Raw genomic sequence first — 24998 nt, 5'->3', positions numbered from 1 at the left:
ATGTCAATTAGATTAATTTGGTGGATGGTGTTGTTTAGCTCTTCTATATCCTTGCTGATTTTTTTTATCCACTATTGTTTACTGAGGGAGTAGTGTTGAAGTTTTCAACTGTAACTGTAGGTTTGTCTGTTTCTCCATTCAGATCTGTCAATTTTTGCTTCTTGTATTTTGACTCTCTGTTGTTAGGTTTATACACATTTGAGTTGTTAAGCCTTCTTGGTGAATTGACATTTTCATCATTATATAGGTTCCTCTTTATCCTTGTTAATTCTCTTTACTCTGAAGTCTACTTGATAATATAACCACTCCAGTTTTATTTTGATTAGTGTTTTCATATTATATCTTTTTCCTTTTAACCTACCTATATCATTAAATTTGAAGTGAGTTTCTTGTACATACCAAATAATTGGGTCATGATTTTTTAAATCTATTCTGATTATCTCTTTTAAGTGGCATGTTTATACTATTTGCATTTAATGTAATTGACATATTTGAATTTACATCTGCCATTTATTTTCTGTTGGTTCCCTCTGTTTTTCATTCCGTTTTCCCTTCTCTGCCTTGTTTGAACATCTTTTGATATTCCATTTAATATATGTATTGTGTTTTTTACTACATCTTTGTAAAAAAATTTTTTGGTGGATGCTCTAGGGATTACAATGTACATACTAAACTTCTTATATCCACTTAGACTCAATATTTTACCACTTCAAGTAAAATGTAGAAGCTGTATGACCATATAACTGGCTGTATCTTTTCCCTCTTTATGTTTCCCTTATATATTATACTCCATGTATTGAAAATATCAGACAATATTATAATTTTTTGCTTTCAGCTGTCAAACATATTTTAAAGAACTTGAGACAAAAATAGTTTGTTATGTTTATCCAGGTATTTATCATTTCTCTTTCTCATTCTTTATTCCTAATCTTCCAGATTTCCTTGTGATAGCATTTCTCTTTGCCTGAACAACAGAAAAAGCAGTTCTTTTATAGCGTATCTGCTGGCAGCCTTTTCTCTTGTTCTCCTTTATCTAAAGTTTCTTTATTTGACATTTATACCTGAAGTACGTTTTTGTTGAATATAGAATTCATGGTTGACAGTTCTTTTCTTTCAGCACTTTTAAAATATTGTGCCACTTCCTACTGGCCTTCCCCAATTCCTGATGAGAAATCTATAGTCATTCAAATCAATTCTGTAAGGGTATTGTTTTTCTTTGACTGGTTTCAAGCTGTGTTTCTGTCTTTAGTTTTCACCAGTTGATTATGATGTCCTGGTGTGGATTTCTTTGAGCTTATCCTTTGTTGAGTTCACTGAGCTTTTTTAATCCATAGGTTTATGTCTTTTACCAAATTTGGGAAGTTTCAGACATCATTTCTTCCACTATTTTTTTAGCACCATAATAGCACCATAATCTGTTTCCTTTCCTCATGGGCCTCCAGTAACATCGATGCTAGACGTTTGGTTATTTTTCCACAGGTCCCTGAGGCTCTCTTCAATTTTTATTCCTCAAATTTATTTCTCTCTATTGTTCAGATTGTATAATTTCTATTGAACTATCCTCAAGTTCACTGACTATTTCCTTTATCATCTACTTTGGAGCCCTCCTAGTGAGTTTTTAAATTTAAAATGTATTTTTCAATTCCAAAACTTCCATTTGGTTGTTCTTCATATCTTCCATTTCTTTGCTGGGACTTTCTGGCTTTCCATTTGATTCAAGAGGTTTTACCCTTACATTTTCAAGTTGTTTTTTTTTTTAATAGCCACTTTAATGTCTTTGTCAGAAATATCTGTGATATCTTAACATTGGCATCTGTTGATTGTCTTTTCCCATGGGGTTCTTCATATGTCAAGTAATTTTGAATATCCTGGGCATTTTGAATATTATGAGTCTCTGGGCTCTGAGTTATTAATAACGTTCAAGCAGTCTCCTATTTTCATTCCTACAACAAGTCCTTGCCTGCAAATTCTGTTACCTAAGACATGACATGATTCTTACTGGTTTCTTCCTCTTCCTCTTCCCTCCCCAGGCACTTAGCGTTTAGTTTCCTTTGGTCTGCTAATTTACTTCATTCTCTCAGATAGTTATTTAGTACTCATAATGTGCTAAGCACAGTTACAGGCACTGAGGATTCATTAAGGAATAAAACAGACAAAAATACCTACCTTCATGGAGCATATATTCTAGTGGGGGGAAACAAATGTCAACAATAAACCTAATAACTTACATTACCCATTAGTAATCTTCTCTCTGCAAAAGTATAGTATGATAGTGAGATTGGAAGTAGTAGACAGGGTAGAGGTTGAATTTTTTAAATAGGTTGGTAAGGATAGGACTCATTGAGGAGGGGATATTTGAGCAAATACTTGAACCTGTTCATCTACTTTCCAGCTTCTAAAATTTCATTGACAACTCTCAAATGATATTGTCTCCTCTCTTGTTTACTGTTTACTTTTCCTATAGTGGAGTTTTGGAGCCAAGAAAAATTGTGTGTCTGACCAAAAGTTCTATAACAGTAATTCTATAGAAAACTAAGCAGAACAATATTTATGATTACTGGTTGTTTATCCCTCAGGGTATTTCGTCTTATATTTTCCTAAGTGAAATAAAAGATAATTTTTTGTAATGCAACTGTAATCGTTTGCTTCTTGTAATTTCTGAATCTTTTTTGCTGTGTGTCCTCTTTGAGCAAGACCCAGAATAGTTATAATAACTTTGCTAGTAAGAGGCACCAGAATTTTTTCTTAATCATTTATTTATTTTTATTGAGATAAAATTGACTTAACATAAAGTTAACCGTGTTAAAGCCACAATTCAATGGCATTTAGTACCTTCACTATGTTGTGCAACCACCACTTCTGTCAAGTTGCAAAACATTTTCATCACCCCAAAAGGAAACCTCTTATCCTTTAAGCAGTCATTCTCCATTCCCATGCTCCCCCAGCCTATGTCAACTCCTATTCTGCTTTCTATTTGTATGGTTTTACCTGTTCTCTATATTTCATATAAATGGAATCATACAATATGAGGCCTTTTGTGTCTGGCTTCCTTAAATTAGCATGATGTTTTTGAGTTTCATCCATGTTGTACCGTGTTTCAGTACTTCATTCATTTTTATGGCTGAATGATATTTCATCATATGTATTTACCACATTTTGTTTACCCATTCATCTTTCAGTAGACACTTGAGTTGCTTCCACCTTTTGGCTGTTGTGAATAATGCCACTATGAACATTCACATACAAGTATCTGTTTGAGTCCCTCTTTTTGGTTCTTTGGGGTATATACCTAGCAGTAGAATTGCTGGGTTGTATTGTAAGTCTATGTTTAACATTGTGAGGAACTGCCACACTGTTTTCCACAGTGGCTATACCATTTTACATTCCCATCAGCAATGTGTGAGACCCACATCATCACCAATCCTTGTTATTTTTTGTTCTTATGATTATGGCCATCCTAGTGGATTAAAGTGGTATCTCATTGTGATTTTGATTTGCATTTTACTTATGACTGATGACAGTGAGCACCTTTTCATTTGCTTTTTGGCCATTTTGTGTCTGTTTTGGAGGAGTGGATTCAAGTCCTTTGCCCATTTTTAAATTGGGTTACTTGTCTTTTTGTTGTTGAATTATGAGAGTTCTTTCTTTATATATCCTGGATACAAGCCTTTTATTACATACATGATTTCCAAATATTTTCTCCCATTCTGTAGGTTGTCTTTTCACTTTCTTAGAAGTGTCTTTTGATGCACAAAAGTTTTTAATTTTGATGGAGCCTAATATATGTATATTTTCTTTTGTTGCTTGTGCTTTTGGTGTCATATCTAAGCATCAATTGCCAAGTCCAAAATAATGAAGTTTTCCTCTGTTTTCTTCTAAAAATTTTATAGTTTTAGGGCTTACATTTGGGTCATTGATGCATTTTGAGTTAATTTTTGCATATAATATGAGGTAGGGGTCCAGCTTCATTCTTTTACGTGTTGATATTAATTGTACCAGCACTATTTTTTGAAGAGACTATTCTTTTCCCCATTGAATGGTCTTGGCACCCTTGTCAAAACTGAGTTGACCATGGCTGGGTTTATTTCTGGACTCCCAATTCTATTCCCTTTGTCTGTCCTTATGGCAGTACCACACTGTTTTGATTACTGTAGCTTTGTAATAAGTTTTGAATTTGAAGAGTATGAGTCTTCCAACTTTGTTTCTCTTTTTCAGGATTGTCTTGGTTATTCAGGGTCCCTTGAGAATCCATATGAATTTTACAGTCAGCTTGTCAATTTATACATAAAGGGCAGTTAAGATTTTGATTGGGATTGCATTGAACCACCAAATCAATTTGGGGAATGTTGACATCCTAACCGTATTAAGTTTTCCAATCCGTGAACATGAGATGTCTTTCCATTTATTTAGATTTCCTTTAATTTTTCTCAGTAATGTTTTGTGGTTGTTATTGTACAGTCTTGCACCTCCTTGGTTAAATTTATTCCTAAGTATTTTATTCTTTTTTATGCTATCGTAGATGGAATTGTTCTCTTAATTTCATTTTCAACTTGTTCATTTTTAGTGTATAGAAATACAACTGATTTTTGTGTGTTGATCTTGTATCCTGCAACTGTGCTACATTCTTTTATTAACTCCAGTAGTTTTTCGTGTGTGTGTTCTTTAGAATTTTTTTTCTATCAGATCATGTGATCTGTGAGTAAAGATAATTTCAGTTCTTCCTTTTCAGTTTGCATGGCTTTTATTTTTTTCTTGCCTAATTGCTCTGGCTAGAATGTCCAGGACAATGTTGAACAGCAGTGGTGAAAGTGGGAATCCTTGTCTTGTTCTTGATCTTAGGGGGAAATCTTTCAGTCTTTCACCATTGAATATAATGTTAGCTATTGGTTTTGCATAAATGTCCTTGATTGTGTTTTTCACTCTTACGTTTAAGATATTAGGGTTCCAGTTACTTCACATCCTTTACAGAATTTGGTATTGTTACAATGTATCATTTTAGCCATTCTAGTCAGTTTGTAGTGGTATTTTGTTGGAATTTTAATTTGCTTTTCACTGATGACTAGTGACTCTGAACACTTCTGTGTGCTTATTGGCCATAGAATTTGTTTTTGAGGGAGTCTCATATATTAAAAATCAATGTCAGATAATTTACCATGTAAATGTATATTCAGTACAGCAGGAGTCAGGACTTCTTAATGTTTAGTGTAGGCCTCTAAATTAAGTTGTTATTATCAATTTGACTGTTAGTACTGCTGTGGATCTACTTTTATAGTAAAGATTTGAAAAATTAAGACCTATTTTGTAATGTATATGAACATTAATAATTTATGAACATTTAAACAATTTGAAGAACTGAAAGAAAATAATTTTTCTCTGTTGTCGATAGGTGAATAATTGTAGCTGTATTTGGACATGAGTTTAAACTTTTTAAAGAATTCAGGAAGTTATGTTATGGCAAGTGGCATACTTGTTCTTCTGAATGATACAAATGATAAAGGTATGCACATTTACTTATCAGCAAATTGGTATCATTGTGTTTGGCTAATGATCTTAGCATCCCTGAAAATGGAGCTGTCTCCAGCTGGCTATAATTAGGATTAGATTGTTTCATGCATCAGGGACACTAAAGTTGCTTTAATTCCTGGGTCCCACAGCTTTCTAGTTATTCTGCTCATTTCCTGCAACTTCAAAATGCCCATCTATTTCTCAGAAAATATTTGAATGAGTGCAAATAGAAACATATAACCAGGCTGCCATTATTATTAGCTGTTTTTACTCTCAGATATTGAAATGTAGGATTGAAGAATGGCTCAGAAACCTTGTAATAGCCTAGAGAGTTGTCCTTTGAAATGAAATGCACTGAAGTAAGAATGTTAAAAGAGCCCAGGGGATACAATGAAATGTGACAGGAACACTCTGTAAAGTCCACAGTCTCTCTCAGCTTGGAATATCTGGCAATGATTGTCAACTCCAATGAACAATTTTGTGACATTTGGAATTAAATTTTAGTCATTGTAAGATTTTATGAAAGGACGTCCTGTTTTACTTGATCTCTTTTTTAATGCCATGTTTTTTTGTCTGCTTACTTATAAATGGCTTTAGAAGAGCTAACAATTATTAAGCATTTGCTATTTGCTGTGCCTGATGTTAGTCTTGCTTCTTACATTATCTCTAATCTTCACCACAATCTTGTAAACCCAATTTACAGATGAAACAAAGGCTCAAAAAATTGTTTCTTGCCTAAAGTCACAGTGCACAGTAGTGATTTGAGCTCAGATTTGTCTGGTCCTTAAGCCTGTAGTTTTTCCACTATGCCAGTGGTTCTCACTTCAGTTCAGTTAAAACAGGATTTCTGGGGTTAGACTTTAATATGTTTTTGCAGCTCTCTTAGGTTAATAATATGCATCTAGGGTTATAAACCACTGGATAACACCCTGTGCTTACTATTATAAGATCATACTTCAATAGAAAGGAAAGTATAGTGAAAGAACATATTTTCCTTTAAAAGTATGTACAACGTTGTCCGTTATCTCTGCCAAAACATATCTGTTTGAAACTTCCAGTGCAAGATGGTACACTGAGAACATGCTGAAGCCTCCCTTTGCTACTTCACATCCCTAAAAATAATCCTTTCCTCCCCCTCCCAAAAATATACAGTATCAATCAAACACAACAGCAATAGGAAAGAAAAAGAGCAAAATTGGCCAGAAACCATGAAGGACCTCTTAAAAATGGGATTGGAATGCAAATAAGAACCGTAATCTAAAACATGCACAGGACTGGAATACTGTGAAAGATATAAATGACTATAGGGGTGCTTTATGTCTAGTCTGCTGCACAAGCAGCCATGTGGATCCACCTTTCCCCACCTTCATTTCTCCTTGGTGTGTGTCAAACAAAACCAGGCCATGTGGGTCCTTTAAAAGCCAAAGCAGTACTCAGATGTTGTCAATATCCAGAAAGGATAGGTACCACCAAAATATTCCCCATATTCATTACCCACTGGAAAATTTTGCCCCTCCTTTAAAGACAATAGTTCTTTAATCACATACATCAGTCACAGACTAATAAGATATCTCTAAAGCCTAAACAAAGATGAATTCACAGCCCCAAATCACAAACTATTTCAAGAAACTAATACTATAAAGGAGGGTACCAAACTATACAAAAGAAAAAACCCAAAGAATCAGAGTTAATAGAGACAGCAAAACAGAAGTTTAGAATAAATATGTTATCCTCAGAGACATGCAGGATGACACTGCATTCACTGAAAAAAGGAAAATTTTAGAGCTTTTTGAAGTTAAGAACAGTTTAAAAGGAAGGACAAAGAATTGGAAGGAAAAATGTAAATCTAGAGACATGGAGTTATCCGTTTACCTTCATATATGCTTAGAGAGATGTGTGGAATGATATTCAACTAATGTTAACACTTTTTCTTTCTGGGTAATGGGTTATTGGTTGGCTTGTTGCTTGCTATTTTGTACTCTTTGTATTGCTTAAAATTTTTATGGAAGCATGTTTCACTGTATAAAAATTATTTGCTTAAATAAAAGAATTAAATAATTGAGTTAAAAATTTTCAAAAGGAATGATAAAATAATTCAAAGAAAATAAAGGTCCAAATTAATAAGGATAAAAGCAGAAATCCAACAGCAGTGTTGATTGATTAAAAAAAATCTTAGCAAGTCTGAAAAAGAAAGAAAAGATACTAATCAATATTAGAAATTAAAAAGGACGCATAACTAAAGATACAGAAATTTGTATAGTTATAAGAACTCTATGTACAAGTTTATAATAATAAAATATGAAAGCCTAGGTTCAGTGGGTAATTTTCAGAAATATAAGATTTATTCAAATTGTCACAAGAAGAGGTAAAGACCTTTGATTAACTTAATAAGAAGAAATTGAGAATAAGTTTAAAGATTTGTCCCTACAATGGCCCAGGTTTTATAGGTGAGTTCTAGGAAGCTTTAAAAGAAATCTTATGTAAACTTGCATGTTGTATACAAAAGATAGGATCCTACCCAACTGGTTTATGATGCTAATATAACACTAATACTCAAACCAAAGAGGGACATAGAAAAGAAAAAAAGAAAAAGAAAAAGAAAACTACAAGGCTGTCTCACTTCTGGAGATAGTACTAAAAAATCATAAATATGGGGCTGGCCCCATGGCCAAGTGGTTAAGTTTGCACACTCTGGTGCAGGCGGCCCAGTGTTTCGTTGGTTCAAATCCTGGGTGCGGACATGGCACTGCTCATCAAACCACGCTGAGGCAGTGTCCCACATGCCACAACTAGAAGGACCCACAACAAAGAGTATACAACTGTGTAATGGGGGGTTTGTGTAGAAAAAATAAAATTTTTAAAAAAGAAAAATCATAAAATATTAGCAAATTGAATTCACCAATGTATTATTTACATAGAATTTATCCCAAGAATGCAAGGATTGTTCAGCATTATAAAATCTATTTGTGTAATATACTTTGTTGGTTATTAGAGGAGAAATATGTGCAGTTATCTCAATAATGCCTGCAAAAAGCACTCAATAAAATGCAACAGTGTGATTCTGGCATAGGGTAAGACAACTACATCAATAACAGAGTAAAGATTCTGAGACAGACCCATGTATATCTCCCAATTTAAGTGTACAATAAATGTATTTTAAATCAATATTTAAAGAATGGACTATTCAATGAAAGGTATGCACTTAGAAAGATATATTAAATTCTTCACTCCATTCAAAAAAATAAATTCTAAATGTAATAAAAATCTAAATATAAGAAACATTTTGCAAATGTTAGGAGAAAGTGTTTATGACCATGAAGTAAGGAAGGTCTTCAAAAGCCATATTTAAAAAGATTAAGTTTAGATATAAATAAAAATTTCTTTATGACAATTGGCACTTTAAAAAGTTAAAAGGATAAGTACCAGAATTAAAACATATTTTCAATGGATAAAATAGAGCAAGTATTTATATGCATAATAAGAAAAAGGAAGGAGGAAATAAGAAAATGGGCAAAGAATATGAGCAGGGAATTCAAAGAAAAGAAAATAGCCAATAAACATTGAGAAAGATTTTCAAGCTCACTAATAGTCAGGGAAATACTAATTTTAAAGACAGTAAAATTGTTTTAATCTACCAGATTGGCAAAAATTTTTAAAGTTGATATTTCAGTGGTAGCAAGTATGTGAAGAAATGGATACTCTCTAAGTATTTGTAGTGTTGTAAAATTGTAAAGCCATTATCTAGAGGAATTTGGCAGTATTTTGTGTACCTGGTAGAACTCATAAGGAACTCTGAAATACATTCTTATTTAATCCTGAGGCTGTACTTTGTCCTGTTTTACCTGTGAGGAATAGAACTCAGAGAGGACACATGGCAGAGTTGGAAGTTTTACCCAGTTCTCCTAATGCCAGAGCAGTGTTCTTTGTACTCCAAGATTGTTCCTAGGGTGAAGGAATAGCCCGGAGGCTTAGAGGTAGGTCAATACACGTCATGTCTGGGAAATGGTTACGTAGTCCTTCATAATTAGATGGTGGTTGAAGGGAATGCACTGAGAGATAGGACTGGAAAAATAAGTTGAGTTAAAATCATGAAGAGTTTTGAATACCCTAACAAGGGGGTTAGGTTTTTGAGCAGTGACTAATAATAATGTAAAGAGTAGCTTAGAAAGAGAGAGATTTGAGAGTGACGTCAGCAACATGGCAGCGTGAGCTCACCCGGGACTCTCTCCCCTCCAAATTACAACCAAAAAGAGCAACTGCTTTCCAACCAAAAAAAAATCCTAATAACAGAAATCATCAGAGACCCACAGCAGCCAAACAACAGAGGGCAGAGAGGCTGGAGCCGCCCTTGAAGGAGCTGGAACAGGGTAAGAGAGAACTTTGTTCCCTCTGCTGGAAACTGGGATCACTGCCGTGGGTGCGGGAAGGAGTGGGGGAGGGGCTGCACATCCGGGTTCATCCAGGACTCTCACTGCCTGTGCAGTGGAAACCCTCTAACAGGGGAAAGCTTTCGTGTGGGGCAACCCCATCAAGCCAGGACCCCGGGAGACCAGAGAGCGACCGCTGATCTGAATCCAGGTCAGCACGCAAGAGAAACTGCCCCTCCTCCCCTGCCTGCCACCATCATGGCTGAAGGCGGAGGGGTCAGAACGCCCAGATCTCAACCCCCATCTACTGGGGACAGGCTGTAACTGCAACCAAATAATAGCATCATGGGCAAAAGCCACTCCTCTACCATCCAGCGATTTATAAAAGCTGCATTCCACAAGAAAAACAATAAAAACACAGAAGTATGTCCTAAGGACTTGTAAATAGGTAAACTAAGTGAAGATGAGTTCAAAATAGCTATCATCAAAATATTCAATGAGGTAAAGGGAAATACAGAGAAACAAGTCAATGAGTTCTGGAGTTACTTCACAAAACACATTGAAACTGTAAAGAAGAATCAATCAGAAATACTAGAGATGAAAAATACAGTGGATCAGATACAACAGAATACGGATGCCCTCAATGCCCATATAGACACCATAGAGGAGAAAATTAGCATAATCGAAGATAGACAGGCTGCATGGCTCTGGACAGAGGAAGAAACAGAACTAAGAATTAAGAAAAATGGAGAAAATCTCCGAGAAATAGCTGACTCAATGAGAAAATGCAACTTAAGAATCATGGGAGTTCCTGAGGGTGTGGAAAAGGAAAATGGAGCTCAGTGAAATAATGGAAGAGACCTTCCCAAATCAAGGGATTGAGAGAGAAATGTGTGTGGAGGAAGCTTTCAAATCTCCTAGATTTGTCAATGTAATAAGACCTACTGAAAGGCATATAGTAGTAAAAATCACAAAACTGAATGATAAAGAAAGAATACTCAGGGCAGCAAGGCAGAAGAAAATAACCTACAAAGGAAGCCCCATCAGACTTTCATCAGATTTCTCTACAGAAACCTTACAAGGTAGGAGAGATTGGAGTGACACATTCAAAACTTTAAAGGATAAAAATCTTCAGCCAAGAATACTCTATCCAGCAAAAATATCCTTCAGATATGAGGGAGAAATTAAATCTTTTCCAGACAAACAAAAGCTAAGGGAATTTTTATTCACAAGACCTCCACTACAAGAAATCCTCAAGAAGGCTCTCATACCTGAAATAAGAAAAAAAGGGAGAAAGGGGTCACAAAACATAGATTAGGGAGACAAATAGCTAGAATTGAAATAGGATAGCAAATATTCAACTATAGCATTAGGATAAAGGGAAGGAAATCACCAAAGCAAAGACAATCTTATCACTCTAACCACAAACTCACAACACAAGTTGGAATAAGAGATGAAAGTAATAATTTAGGAGGGGAGTGGGAAAGGGACTGAAACAGTCTAGGCTAAGGAAGTAAGAGACCACCAGAAAATGCACTATGTTATACATGAGATTCTGAATACAAACTTCAGGGTAGCCATTAAACTAAAAAACAGAACAGAGACACAAAACATAAATAAGGACAATCTAAGAAACCCAGCATAAGAAATTGCAGAATTCAATGGGTAGACTAAAACACACAGGACGAGAAACAAAGGAAACACAGGAAAACTGGAAAAACGAGCAACAGAATGACAGCATTAAGCTCTCATGCGTCAGTACTCACCCTCAATGTAAACAGATTGAACTCTCCAATAAAAAGACACAGAGTGGCAAAATGGATTAAAGAACAAGATCCAACAATTTGTTGCCTCCAGGAAACACATCTCAGCCCCAAGGACAAACACAGGCTCAGAGTGAAGGGGTGGAAGACAATACTCCAAGCTAATAGCAAACAAAAGAAAGCAGGTGTGGCAATACTTATATCAGACAAAACAGACTTCAAGATAAGGCAGATAAAGAGAGACATAGAGGACCAATATATAATGATCAAAGGGACACTTCATCAAGAAGAAATAATGCTTATATATATCTATGCACCCAACACAGGAGCACCAAAGTTCATAAAGCAGCTATTAACAAACCTAAAAGAAGATATAAAAAAATGACGCAATAATAGCAGGGGACGTCAACACCCCACTCACATCAATGGACAGATCATCCAGGCAGAAAATCAATAAGGAAACAGTGGAGCTAAAGAAAATGCTAAAACAGTTGGACTTAATAGACATATATAGAACACTCCATCCAAAAACAGCAGAATATGCGTTCTTCTTAAGTGTGCATGGAATATTCTGAAGAACAGACCATATGTTGGGAAACAATGCAAGCCTCTACAAATTTTAACAAATTGAAATAATAACAAGCATCTTCTCCGATCATAAGCTATAAAGCTAGAAATTAATTAAAATGAAAAACCTGAGCAAGGCACAAGGATGTGGAGACTAAACCATCTGCTATTGAACAAGCAATGGATCATTGAAGAAATTAAAGAAGAAATAAAAAAATACCTGGAGACAAATGAAAATGATAACATGCCGTTCCAACTCATATGGGATACAGCAAAAGCTGTATTAAGAGGAGAATTCATCGCAATGCAGGCACATCTTAACAAACAACAAAAATCCCAAATAAGCAATCTTAAACTACACCTAACTGAATTAGAAAAAGAAGAGCAAACAAGGCCCAAAGTCAGCAGAAGGAGCGAAATAATAAAAGAGCAGAAATAAATGCTATTGAAACAAAAAAGGCAGTAGAAAGGATCAATGAAACAAAGCCGGTTCTTTGAGAAGATAAATAAAATTGACAAACCCCTAGCGAGACTTACAAAGAAAAAAAGAGAGAAAGGTCAAATAAACAAAATCAGAAATGAAAGAGGAGAAATAACAACAGACTCCACAGAAATACAATGGATTATAAGAGAATATTTTGAAAAACTATATGCCAGCAAAATGGATAACCTAGAGGAAATGGATAAATTCTTGGACTCCTACAATCTCCCAAAGCTCACTCAAGAAGAAGCAGACAATTTGAACAGACTAATCACAAGGAAAGAGATTGAAACAGCAATCAAAAGCATCCCAAAGAATAAAACCCCAGGACCAGATGGCTTCCCTGGGGAATTCTACCAAACTTTCAGAGAGGATTAAATACCTATCCTTTTCAAGCTATTCCAAAAAATTAGGGAGGATGCAACACGTCCTAACACATTCTACGAGGCCAACATCATGCTGATACCAAAGCCGAACAAGGACAGCACGAAAAAGACGAAAAAGGAGAACTACAGGCCAATATCGCTGATGAACATAGATGCAAAAATTTTCAACAAAATTTTGGCAACCTGAATTCAGCAATTCATCAAAAGGATCATACATCATGATCAAGTGGGATTCATACCAGGGACACAGGGATGGTTCAACATCCGCAAATCAATCAACATGATACACCACATCACCAAACTGAGGAATAAAAACCACATGATCATCTCAATAGATGCAGAGAAAGCATTTGACAAGATCCAACAGCCATTTATGATACAAACTCTGAACAAAATGGGGATAGGAGGGAACTGCCTCAACATCATAAAGGCCATATATGACAAACCCACAGCCAACATCATACTCAATGGGCAAAAACTGAGCGCCATCCTCCAGAAAACAGGAACGAGACAAGGATGCCTTCTGTCACCACTCTTATTTAACATAGTACTGGAGACTTAGGCCAGAGCAATTAGGCAAGAAAAAGAAATAAAAGGAATCCAAATAGGGAGGGAAGAAGTGAAACTCTCGCTGTTTGCAGACGACATGATCTTATATATAGAAAACCCCAAAGAATCCATTGGAAAAGTTTTAGAAATAATCAACAACTACAGCAAAGTTGCAGGGTATAAAATCAATTTACATAAATCTGTAGCATTTCTATTCTCTAATAACGAACTAACAGAAAAAGAACTCAAGAACACAATACCATGCACAATTGCAACAAAAAGAATAAAATACCTTGGGGTGAATTTAACTAAGGAAGTGAAAGACTTATACAATGAAAATGACAAGGCTTTTCTGAAAGAAATGGATGATGACATAAAGAGATGGAAAGACATTCCATGTACATGGATTGGAAGAATAAACATAGTTAAAATGTCCATTCTACCTAAAGCAATCTACAGATTCAGCGCCATCCGACTCAGAATCCCAATGACATTCTTTACAGAAATAGAACAAAGAATCCTAAAATTCATATGGGGCAACAAAGGACCCCGAATAGCTCAAGCAGTCAATCCTCAGAAAAAGGAACACAGCTGGAGGCATCACAATCCCTGACTTCAAATCATACTACAAAGCTATAGTAATCAAAACAGCATGGTACTGGTACAGAAACAGGTGCACAGATCAATGGAACAGAATTGAAAGCCCAGAAATAAAACCACACATCTATGGACAGCTACTCTTCGACAAAGGAGCTGAGGGCATACAATGGAGAAAAGAAAGTCTTTTCAACAAATGGTGCTGGGAAAACTGGAAAGCCACATGTAAAAGAATGAAAATTGACCATTCTTCTTCACCATTCACCAAAATAAACTCAAAATGGATCAAAGACCTAAAGCTGAGACCTGAAACCATAAGGCTTCTAGAAGAAAATGTAGGCAGTACACTCTTTGACATCAGTATTAAAAGGATCTTTTCAGACACCATGTCTTCTCAGACAAGGGAAACAATAGAAAGAATAAACAAATGGGACTTCATCAGACTAAAGAGCTTCTTCAAGGCAAAGTAAAACAGGATTGAAATAAAAAAACCAACCCACTAACTGGGAAACAATATTTGCATGTAATACATCTGGCAAAGGCTTAATATCCATAATATATAAAGAACTTACACAATTCAACAATAAAAAATCAAACAACCCGATCAAAAAATGAGCAGGAGACATGAACAGACATTTCTCCAAAGAAGATATACGGATGGCCACTAGGCACATGAAAAGATGTTCATCATTGCTGTGCATCAGGGAAATGCAAATCAAAACTACACTAAGATATCACCTTACACCCATTAGAATGACAAAAATAACCAAAACAAAAAGTAACAAATGTTGGAGAGGTTGTGGAGAAAAAGGAACCCTCATACATTGCTGGTAGGAATGCAAACTGGTGTAGCCAATATGGAAAACAGTATGGAGATTCCTCAAAAAGTTAAAAATAGAACTACCGTATGACCCAGCTGTCCCACTACTGGGTATCTATCCAAAGAGCTTGAAGTCAGCAATTCCAAAAGTCCTGTGCGCCTCTGTGTTCATTGCAACATTATTTACCATAGCCAAGACATGGAAGCAACCTAAGTGCCCATCAACAGATGATTAAGATAAAGAAGATATGGTATATATATACAATGGAATACTACTAAGCCATAAAACAGAACAAAATCGTCCCATTTGCAACCACATGGATGGACCTTGAGGGAATTGTGATGAGTGAAATAAGCCAGTTAGAGAAGGACAATCTCTATCTGACTCCACTTATATGAGGAATTTAAATATGTGGACAAAGAGAACAGGTTAGTGGCTACCAGGAGAAAGATGGGGTGGGAGGTATGCACAAAGGGTCAAAGGGTGCACCTACAACACAACTGACAGACAATAATGTACAACTGCAATTTCACAAGATTGTAACCTATCATTAACTCAGTAAAAAGTAATTTTAAAAAAAGAGATTTGAGGCAGGAAGACTAGTTAGATGTCTAAGGCAGCTTTTTAAATGAGAAAATGAGGACTTTCAACTAGGCTGGTGAATGTAGGTTTGACGAGGAGAAGGCAGGGACGAGAGGCATGGAAGTAGAGTTGACACTGCACAGAAACTGGCATCAGACACTTAAAAGGGACTTACTCTTAGCTTAACTTGGCCAGGTTTGAGAGATATATTGGAGGTAGAGCTAGCAAGACTTAAACAGATGGATTGAATTGGAAGAGAGAGGGCAGAGAGTGAGAAAAAAAAGACAGCTAGTTTTTGATTGAGCAAGTGAGTGGATGGTGAACCATTTACTGAGAAGAGAAGGCTTTTCAAGTAGAGAGGCTGGACGTCAATAGTTCTGTTTTAACTTTAAGTGTGAGATGCCTCTTAGATATCCAAGTGGAGATGTCAGGAAGGCAGTTGTATAAAAGAGACTGGAGTTCAAAAAGACAAATATGGACTAGAGATAAAATTTGAGAATAATAAGCATATAAATTAGATGGTCTCCAGAGTCATGGGACTGGATAAAATCACTTAGGAAAAGAGAACAGATAAAGAGGGGAAAAGCAATTTTTTGGGATATTCTTGGTCGCTCCAACCTTGAGAGTTCTAGCAGAGGAGCCAATAGAACAAGCTGAGAAGGAGCTAGCCAAAGAAATGAGAAGAAAACCAGAAGAGTGAGGTATCCCGGAAGTTAGAGAAGGAAGTATTCCAGGAAAGAGGGAGTGGTCAACTACATGAAATGCTAATTTAAGATTTGATAAGGTGAGAACAGAGAATTGGTCATTGGCCTTCAGGGAAATAGAGTTTTTGGTGACCTTAATTAGCAGTGTTTCAGTGAAGCAGTGAGAACAAAAACCTGAATGGTATTGGGTGAGGAGAAAATGGGTGGGGAGACAGTGAAAGGTACTCTTTGAGGAGTTTTTTTCTGAAAGGTAATGAAGGAATGTAGTCACACCTAGAGGGAGACATGACTGCAAGGCATAGTTGTTTTTTTTAAGATGAATGAGATTAAGGCACCTTCATATGCCAGTGGGAATTATACAGAAAGGAGAAATTGATGATGCAGAAAAGAGCTATTGCAGGAACAGTCCTTGAGAAGTCCAAGTAGACGAGATCTTGGTCACGAGTAGAAGGATTGGCCTTAAAGAGGGACATAAAGACTTCTTCCATTGTCAGGGTAGTGAAGGTAAAGTGTATGAAATCAGATGTCATTAGGTTGGTAGAATTAGTGGGAAAATGAAATAAAATTCATCTGATTAGATCTATTTTCCCACGCAAGTATGGAGCAAGGTCATCAGTAGTAAGTAACGTGGGAAAGGGATGTTGGAGATTGGAGGAGACAAGAAAACTTGTGAAATAGTTATCTCAAAATGGCAAAGTAAATATATGGAAAGAACAGCGTCTCACAGTGTTAAGTCCCCAGTTAAGACTTGTGGTAATACATTTTAAATGAATACAGTCAGCATAGTTGTGTAGTTTTTCTCTGGGGCTGTTCATGTGCTCAGAAGCAAGCTTAGAGCAAGCTGATGGTTGAGATGACATTTTACTAGCAGAGAGAGGGAAGGAGAGACAAGAGAATGTTTGCAAAGTGAAAAACATGATTGTCCATAGAATTTAATCAGGATGAAGAGGGAAGTGAGAATACTGATTACAATGATAGGGCGGTGATTTACATCTTGGTGAGATCCAAGAATTGTTGGAGTGAGGATATGCATTTTAAGCAAGCATCCCAGGGTAAATATGATTCATGTGGACCACTCTCAAAGAAGCATTTATAATACATTTGGGTCATAATGGTAGTGTTAGAGCAAATATCTGTTTTTGTTCAAATTTCACAGTATATCTATTTAAACACAGGCAGAGGTGCTTGTAAATAAGTGAATTTACAGGGCCAGCCTCGTAGCATACTGGTTAAGTTCATATGCTCCACTTCGGCAGCCTAGGGCTTGCAGGTTTGGATCCAGGGCAGGCACCTAGCACTGCTCGTCAAGCCACACTGTGGCAGCATCCCACATAAAACAGAGGAAGATTGGCACAGATGTTAGCTCACCGACAATCTTCCTCAAGCAAAAAGAGGAAGATTGGCAACAGTTGGTAGCTCAGGGCCAATCTTCCTCACACACACACAAAACCTGAATTTATGCAACTATGTAGGAAGATATTGATCATCAAAACTTGAGTAGTGAATAGATTAATAGTCAGAGGAAATGAGTATAACAATTGTTCTATTACAAATTTAGCCTTTAAAATGTATTATTAAATGAACTCTTACATTGTATCTGCATGCATTTTAATTTTTCATGTCAAGTAATTATATTGCTCAAATATTTAACTATCCCATTTATTTCTGGCATTGTGAATCTATTTGGGTATTTTAATTTTAATATTGGCACACATCTGAAAATAAAATTATACTCTACAATCTTCTTTTTACTGCAAGAAAATTCTGAATTTCAGTTTAATTTGGGCAGTTTCTTAAACTGAAAATGCCATCTTTAATTCCTGATTATGCAAGTGCAACTTGTTTTCAGTAAAACTTTGTCTTTAATTTAAGCTGCCTCCCTTTGCTTGGGAAGCCATTACAGTTTTTCTTTATTAAATTAAATTTGCACCTGTCTGGAACACTTAATGAAAAGTGGACTGAGCAGGCTAAAAGACTAGAGATTCTTTTTGCATTGAAACTCACTTATATGTAGCTTTTCATGTACTTTATTTCTGAGCTTCACTGAAAGAAATGTCATGAAATTAGTGGGGCCTATTAGAATTTCTCAAACTATCAAATTTATATTACAAGAAAGGTTAGAATTATTTCCCCCAAATCTATTCTCTATTGACTACAACTATTTTATAATAAGTTTGAGGGGACTTTTTTATCAAGTGTTTACGTCATTGTATACTTACTGTAATTATTAGATGCCTTTGGAGAGATGCCTGGGGATTATTATGTGCATTATTATTATGTACATTGTTGATGCTTTTTCTGACAGCTTAAATCAATTACCAAATATTATACATGACGAACACCAGGCTGAGCTGTAGGGAATCCAAATAAAGTACAAAATGAGGTCCCAGATGTTAGTATTCCTTTTAGATGTTTCAATTTTGCCCCTAATTCTGCTTTTCATGTCTTAATACTAAGTGCTAGGTACTAGTAGTTAATACTAGTACTACATGTTGTAATCCAAATTATACTTCATGTTGGTTTGTAAATATATTTGACACGTTACTGTTTATATATCTTTGTAATGCTGTTTCTCTTGCACTTTCTTTCCAATTCTAAGAAATCTTTCCTCATTAAGACTCATCTCAAATGGTATCACCTGCATGCCATCTTTCCAGACACTTCCTTCATCCAGTAAGTACCCTATAGTGGCACTTATATGTTTTGCCCTCTTTTAAACATTACTATATTTTATATTATCCTTCCCCTTACTTGAAATTACTTTCTTGGGAAATTAGCTCACTTGAAATTAACAGTGTCTTATTTTACTGATCTTTGTATATACCATGTCATACATGGCATATCATAGTCACAAAATAACATTTGTTGAATTAAAGATCAGAAACAGCTAAAGGAAAATAACATATATGACAAAAATGATCAGAAGTCAAATCATGAGAGAAGTGATCAATATTGAGTTCCTAGAGAGGAGAAGACTTGAGCTGACCCTCATACGTGAGGACCCTAAAGTAAAAAACAATCAGAGTGTATGCTCCGAGAATGATAAATGCCATTTTAAAGTGGATTTTGAAATAGCAGTTTTCTTAAAGTGGATTAATTGTTGGCAAATTTAATAGTCTTTGATTTTCTTTGGTTACAGTAGAGTTACACCTTCCTTCATTTTATGAATGATAGAGCCTTTTCACACAGTAAATCTACTAGAAACAAAATCATAATCCAGTCCAGGAAATCCTCGTACATGTTCTTAGAGTAAGGATGTCTTTGTAGGTAATAACTGGCCATATTGTGAAAGACCATGAATACCAGTGAAGTGATCTGCCTGATATTCTTTTTAAATGCATTTGGGACCCGGGATAGTTTCATTCCCAGAGGCTTGGCAGCTGATCTCTATTGAGTACTACTAACTCTCTCAGAATGGTTTTCTAAGGGACTGCATGGTTCTGAGTAAGTAGGTTCTGAATTGCTGCTGGAATATGAATGACTAGAGTAGCCTGATAATAAAAGACTGAGCTTTCTAGGGCTGGTACATCCTGAGTCATAGAGAAGCCACATGTATAGTCCTGTGGCAGAATCGAGTCTCCTGGAAGAGAGTAAAAAGTAAGGTTTCAACTGTCAAATGAAGGACTGAAAACCAGGGCCATCTTATCCATTAGTGCCCAGGGCCCTCAATACTTTAGGGGCCCATGAAAATGTTTTAATGTCTTTTAAAATCAGAAGAAAAAAGTGAACTAAAATTGAACAAGATGTTTTACCATATGACATTAACATATTTGTCTTCATACCACAGCAGTCATAAAATATAATTTTTAAATTTTCTATGGAGTAAGGGCTCAGTGTCTTCATCTGTATAATAAGGCGTTTGGACTAGGCAACCTATGAGGGCCCTTGCAGGTCAGAGTTTCTTAAATGGAGTCCTACATCAGAAGCTCTGGACAAGTTCCAGGCCGAAGCAGATTATCTAACATGACCTTATTGTGAACTCAGGTCATGTGAGAACCCACATGGATACAGAACTCTGTATTTTTTGAGCCTAGTTAGAAGTACAAGTTTGGAAATGATGAGAACATGAAGTATGTGGTATTAGAATGCAACTGGTAAAAGATTAGAAGTAGTAAAATGCCATATATGTTGTAAGTACTCAGTAAATGTTTAGTGAATGCATAAAATAATGACGTATATAGAATATCAACTTATTTTCTTAATCAAGAGAAATCTGTATTTACCAGAAAAAATATTAACCGGTGGGGTTTTTTTCTTATTCTCTACAGAAAAAGCAGAAAACATTTTGGAGATGATTGTATCTACAGTATTGAAATCTCATTTCTACAAATTGTAGGATTCTGAAGATTAAGCTGAGAGCTCTTTTAAATTATTTTCTGTTTATTTATAAGGTTTTATTCTTCTTTGTCTAATCCAAAATGTGTGCTATATTAAGATATTAGAGCAGGATTTTTCTTACTTCTTCTGTCTGTATGTTGTTCATTTTTTAGATTATTGGTGGAAAGTGATCAATCCTTATTTGACGTTCCTTCTATAGTAAATGAGCCTCTGTTTACTCATACTACTCCAACCTCCTTATATGCTTAGGCTTATCATACTGATAAAAAATGGGATGATTTAATGGATGCCTACAAAATATATAATTAGAAGGGTAAATTTGCTGAAAAACAAGTATTGCAAAATGACAAAGAAATTACTTCTAGATTGCCTTGATTGGTTTTTTTCCAGTCTAGTAATAACTACAACTACTTTGATGTACATCAGAAGCACCTGAACTACTTTTAAAAAATATTGATGTTTTGGCTCCATCTCACACCTGCTGATTTAGGATCACTGGGGATGTAACCCATACATCTATATTTTGAAAAAGATCCCAGATGATTGTGACAGGCACTAAAGGTTGAGAACTGCAGTGTAGTAAAATAGAAAGAAGCATAGACTCTGGAGTTAGAGCTGAGGCCAGATCTGTTGTAATTTAGGTGTATGAACCCAGATCTAGATCTATGACCAAGTTACTTAATCTCTCTGAACTTCAACTTCCTAATCTATAAAATAGGAATGGTAATACTTTATAAGGTAGATGGGGGGTTAAAGGAGTTAATAAATGAAAAGTGCTTGACATACAGTAAATGATAGCTCGTCTTGTTATTCTAGCAGCATCGAGTTATGCTTGGTTTTCATCTAGACTTATGAAGAGTGAAGCTTTTCTAATAATAGCTCTTCTCTGCATCCAAAAGGATATTTATGCAGAACTTCCTCCAGCTATCTTTTAATTAAACAGATTTACTTTGTTTTGAAGTTTCCTCCAAGTTTGCGTTTTTGCTACTCAGAAAATAGTGGTAGAGAAAGTAGGTGGCTTGGTGTTCAGTTTCTCTAGCATCCTCTGGAGTAGCTAATTATTTCTGGATCCAGTTTCAAAGTTATTTATTGTCTTATTTTAAGAACAGGTATATTGGTATATCATGAACTTGGACGCAAACTTGTTACTTGCAAAACCATAGAACAATGAGTTTTCGTCAATGAAAGAACGTATGGATGCCTAACTCTTTGTATTGGCAACTTTTTCATCATATTTTTATATGGTTAATCTCTGTGAATTTGTAAATGATAGTGTTTCAGATTTATTTTGAAACGTATCAGGTCAGTTTAACTGACAATATAATGACATGAAACTACAAGATAAAGGAGAAGAGGAGAGAGACTGTTCTGAGTTCCTGGTTATGGTCTTTCCATCTGTGTAACATTATGCACATATCCTTTTATTTTCAGTTGCTGTGAACTTGACAGAATTAAAAAGAAAGTACTTATTTTTCTTTCTTTTTTCTTAGTTGAGGATTGATCGAGTACTCAGAGCATAAGGCTAAGCATGAATATTTAATTTACATAAACTTTGCCTACCATTTAACAAGGGTATCATAAGCTGCTTTCTCTCATGAAACGTACATTCATAACACCTTCTCATTGAAGGGGCTCCCCGTTTATTTACTTTCTTGGATTCATGATATATAAAAAACAGTGAGTGTATTAAATGTTGTTTTGAATTTAAACATTGCACATGCTGGAGATTACATAACATCATGCTTGATATAGCCTTTCTACTTCTTTTATTTCTAGGATTGTCTTTAATACATCAGGAGTAGTCTTCCATTATGCCTAGTATTTGACGGTTTCATTTTGTTTTTTTGTAAGCCTCTTCTCAGATTGTACCATTGTATATTTTGGACAAGAAAACCATATAGGAAAATTTAATACCACAACTTTCTTTAGACAAGAAAATGCAGAAACTACAGCAGATAAGGATGTGAATGGACAAAAAGCATTTTAACCACCTTACATATTCAGAGATCTTGACTCTAAACAGTTGGAATCTTGGCATTATAGTTTACCTGAACAACTACACTAGTATGACACCAGTCAGTGAAACATATTAAGTGTTTACTATGTACAGGGTCTCAGTGAACATACAAAAGAAGTAGACTGTCTCAGAGAATAATATAGTTAGGGAAATAGCCACAAACCCATAAATATAATTGCAAAGTAACATTCACACAACCAAACTCTTTCTTAACAGGGGCAATGTAGCATAATACTTGAGGACATAAACTTTGAAACCGAATTGCCTGAGCTGAAATCTCAAGTCCTCTACTGTGTGACCCTGGGCAAGTTACCTCAGAGTGCTTTAGTTTTCTCATCTGTAAAGTGGAGATAATAATTGATTTGAAGTGTGGAGGGTCTTGAAACCCAAGCTAAGAAATTTGGGTTTGACATGCTGAGAAAATAGGGAGTCACTGTAATTTTTTGAACAGGCAAGTTACACGATGAAATTAACTAAGGAACCTTATTTTAGTGACTGTATATGGATGGAGTGGGAGGGCCTAGAGGCAAAGACACCAGCTGGGAGACTGCCAGAACAGTATGTGTGAAATAATGTGAAGGATGCAACTGTGGAAGTAGAAATAGATGGACAAGACCAAAAATGACTGTGGAGAGAAAAAATTCATCCAGATTTCGTGATGGATTGGATGTGTTTTTAAATATCCTTCTCCCTACAAATGGCATAATTCAGCAAAATCTTAGAAAATTCTGGTGTAGCAGCTCAGTGGAAATCTCCTGTAAGTACTATCAGAAATTATAAACTCTGAGGACTCCAGCTGGTACTGTGTGCATTCACTTACAGCTTCATCTGCCCCTTTATACACTAGAGTGCAACAGGAAACATTGGCTTCTGTATGTAGACAGTATCTCTATAGGAGATGCTTACTGAACTGAATGCCTTTGTTTAGAACTAATTGACCTTTCCAAAACAGCATTTTTTTAGAACGTACTCAAATTAGGCAGACTTTAACCATCTGATAAGTCAGAGACAAATCACTCTTTTAATCAAGGTCAACAATCATTGTTGAAGGAGAAAAGAAGCAAAAAGGAAGGCACCATCAGACAAAAGAACACTGTATTAGTAAATACTAGACAATTAAGAAAATTTTATTATAATTAGAACATGGAATTGTATCACTAATGCTTTCCTAACTTATAATATTAGCTGAGTGACACCAATCTTTTTTCAGTCCTTTTTGTTGTAGGAAATAAGAATGTTAGATTTATAAGATTATAAAGTAGAAGAGTCTGGAATTAGAAACCAGATAGTGTCTCATTATCTTGGTCTGAATTTATTTTTCTTTGGTTGGAAAGATTCTTGAAGTTAAAGTAGAAAATACATATGCTGTTTTCTAAGCTTTTTGTGGATTTTCTCTTAGATATTTTTTATTATTATGAGTGATGAAGAATAACCCTGACAAAAAATAAGACTAACATTCGTTTCAGAGAGAATATATTAAAGGGATAGATTTTAACTTAGAGGCAGTCTTTATTGTTGTTCTGCATGAAGGCATTATAAACCTAACAAATGTAAATAATAAATACGTTTTTAGAGATCTCTCAGATGAGGTTATTGTTTTTCCTTTAGAATTAACTCATTGTCATCTGGTCAGATACTTCCAGCAGGTTGTTTTTAGCTACCTAGCAAAGCTACTGTTTTCAGTGAGGAGAGGAATCCATCAGTAATTTTATGTTTTAGTTTATGTAACAGGACAGTGGTAGTAATTTATTTTATCAATCAATTACTTAAAGGATTTAATTAAGTATTCTCTCTATAATCAAATGCATTACCACTCTCCCCACTACTCTTAATGGTTTGGGTAGTGGCTAGCTGTGTAAGAGGAGTAAGATATTTTTCCAAGATCTTTTGTCTTGACAAATGAATTCAGAAATCCTTGCCTTTAGCCACAGTGTTAGAGACCTCTATTGATACAGAAAATTGCATTTTGTAGGATAATATCCAGATTGCTTGCTACTATAATTAAATTATAAGAAAAATCTTGACTTTGGGTGAAGACAGCTCTTGCTTATAAGTGCGTTTCATCCCTTCAGGTCCTATCTTGGCCCTTTTGCCCTGATCACTCTAAGGTACGACTTTGACTAGGCATGTGCTGTTGCTTTTCTGTTTAGGCTTGGACTTTAGCTAGGAATGAGTAGGTGAAAGGTGAGAGATGAAACTAAGTTCTTACGAGGTAGGATTGAAAGAATGGAATAATGACTTCAAAATTTGCTGCAAAAATGCTTTTAGCAAGTGAAGCAAAAGCTACTATACACAATTTACAGAATTAATCAAATCATGGA

General features: G+C 35.5%; 1 protein-coding gene across 12 annotated transcripts in view; it reads left to right on the top strand.

Annotated features, from left to right (window-relative positions):
* The window catches only part of PEAK1 (pseudopodium enriched atypical kinase 1), a 296021-nt gene that overhangs the window by 156304 nt on the left and 114719 nt on the right, over window positions 1-24998 (top strand). For 3 of the 12 annotated variants that reach the window (XM_070573625.1, XM_070573661.1, XM_070573670.1), the window contains 2 exons: window positions 5387-5497; window positions 18922-18995. The exons of 6 other annotated variants lie outside the window; for them this stretch is intronic. The gene's annotated coding sequence lies outside the window, so the exon portion shown is untranslated. The remainder of the gene's footprint in view (window positions 1-5386; window positions 5498-18921; window positions 18996-24998) is intronic. 3 more of the 12 variants (XM_070573671.1, XM_070573654.1, XM_070573642.1) reach the window with 2 other exon arrangements.

Source organism: Equus przewalskii, chromosome 1, assembly GCF_037783145.1.
Source record: "Equus przewalskii isolate Varuska chromosome 1, EquPr2, whole genome shotgun sequence".
NCBI lineage: Eukaryota > Metazoa > Chordata > Mammalia > Perissodactyla > Equidae > Equus > Equus przewalskii.
This window is presented reverse-complemented; position numbering and strand designations above follow the sequence as displayed.